A 2,487-nucleotide genomic window follows, 5' to 3' on the forward strand; every position below is an offset into this window, starting at 1 on the left:
CACGCTGCTGTGTCACAAACGTTGAAGGAGTTAAAACAACCAAGTACTTCTCTGGGAAATGTTTGCCCTTTCTTCTGTTCAAACCTGACTGAGCTGTGGCTTTGATTTGCCTGAGGAATTAGTTTAAGGTGTAGAAAATGCCTCTGTGTGTTTTGGAATTGTTAGAAAATCCTGTTTCAGTGCTTTGAATTGATAAAACAAGGATCTGTCTTGCCCAGAGGAGGGCACCAAGTGTCCACGCACACTGTGCTGTGTCACACCAGCTCTGGTGTTGGTAGTCACGCCTTCCACGCCGTCTTGTACACCTTCTTGAACAAGGGGTAATGGCTTCAAACTGAAAAAGGGAAGATTTAGATTAGTTATCAGGAAGAAATTCTTCACTGTGAGGGTGGTGAGACACTGGAACAGGTTGCCCAAGGAAGTTGTGGATGCCCCCTCCCTGGAAGTGTTGAAGGCCAGGCTGGATGAGGCTTTGAGCAACTTGGTCTAGTGGAAGGGGTCCTTGCTCATGTCAGGGGGGTTGGAACTAGATCATCTTTAAGGTCCCTTCCAACCCAAACCATTCTATGGTTCTACGTGTCTAATTAACTAGGTTTTTAAAGTTTGCATACCTTCTGCACACTTTTACCTGTATTTAGTGAGGAGGATCTGTAGCAACACATTTGCAGCCTCTTTCAGGTTCTTCTGTTAGGCTTGCTGGCAAGGGTGGGGTTTTTTGTTTGGTCTTTGATTTTAGTTAATTGTGTCAGTTCTAATAAATGTCAATAGTCAGGAACTTGATATTTCAAATACAACCTGCAAGTTGTTAAAAAAAAAAAATGATGGGGACTTTTTATGTCTGTCTTTGCCTGTGAAACAATGGAAATGTCTCAATTTTTGCAGCTGTCCCTTGTATTACCCCTGCCATCACTCTTGTTTCTGTTCATCTTTCTTTTACATGAGTTATGCTTATCAGAAATATAATTTATTCAGCTAGCTTCCCAAAGAAATGAGGACATTTTCAGTAGTCCTTGTAACTAATTTCAAATATGCTGCCTATCTCTTTTCAGTAAGTTATCAGGACGTGGACATAGCTTTCCCCTTTCAAGTAAGCAGAATGGCAAAATCTCACCTTGTAATGTCTCATGGAGGGTGTACGCTGCCTGCATCTGCCCCTCAGGTTTCAGTACGATTCAATAAATTGAATAATTGTAAAGAACAGGCAGAAGCTACCACGTAGGACAGAAACTGCAAATTCAGAATTGCTTTTAGGATTCACCAAAACTCAGGATATGCTGCCTGTGGATATGCCAGTGCTTTAGTGTTCCCATTCGCTCCGAAATAGGAATTTAATTTATCAGGAAACCTGTTTTAATCATGCTTGTCTTCTTTCTCCCCACTCCGATTTTTTATCCTCCCACACACACTTAGGATAATCAGAAACTAGTATAAGCTCTTCTTAGATCTTTTGTACGAGGGCACACAGATATTCTGTAATATAGCATTGGTATTTGAATGAAAACTTAGAGCATATTGAAATCAAGCGTTCTGAGTTCTGAAATGGACCATTGTCCTTTTGGGAAGACTTGTCACCTCTTAACTTGTTTCTTAAATGCTTTGGCTTTTTATGGTAAGTTTGGGCTGTACCAGAAAAGTACGAATTTGCCAAAACTTAGAATTCTTTTTCAGATTTTCTGTACTCTCTAGTTGTAGTGGAGGAGATTATTTAAAAAAAAAAAACAACCAACAGAACAAAACAGGAGGATGAACCTGTGCAGCTTCCAATACAGTAGCTGGGTAACCAAGAAAAAGTCTCTAAGCTAAAGAGGTATTATCATACAGCTCAGGATTTTCTTCTTCCACTGAATAAACCACAATTTAAAGGTGTTACTTCTGTAAAGTCAAAACTACTTTTATTTGCTAATAAATAGGGATTTAAATTTCCCTGTATTTGTGTGACAACTCAAAGTACGTGCAGCAGAGGTTTTGTGGTGTGCATGCTGCTTGGTCAGAAACCTGTTGCATCCAGATGTCGCTGGGCAGGACTAAACTCGTCTCTTTGTTTCCCTTACGGTGTGCTGGGAAACATGTCCTGCTCTTCTGAGGCACAAAGTAAGAGAGATTAAAGAGCAGATCTCTACATCTGCACGTTCCTCTGACAGTTGTCATCAGAATAATGCAGTCTAGTCTTCAGGCAGTCGTGGAAACTTTGCTGTCTGTTTTAGAATGAAGATCTCAGTTCAGCTGAGGATGTGTTTTGCTCAAGAGGTAGTGAGGAAGGGAAAATGATCCTGGTCATGTCAAGCATGGCTCTGCAATCAGCCCAGCCGGTGCAACCACGCTAGCCCAGACGTTTCTATGGTGGTGTGAGTATACTTACTTTTATATAGAGCTAGATAGCAAAATGCATCTGCACTTTTATATATGAAAAAGTGAATAAAGACCGCAAACTTGGGCCTTTCTTCTGATGTAAAATCCGTTTCCTGTATCTGGTTGCTTATCTGACTG

Source organism: Antrostomus carolinensis, unplaced genomic scaffold (genome assembly GCF_000700745.2).
Source record: "Antrostomus carolinensis isolate BGI_N321 unplaced genomic scaffold, ASM70074v2 scaffold4819, whole genome shotgun sequence".
NCBI lineage: Eukaryota > Metazoa > Chordata > Aves > Caprimulgiformes > Caprimulgidae > Antrostomus > Antrostomus carolinensis.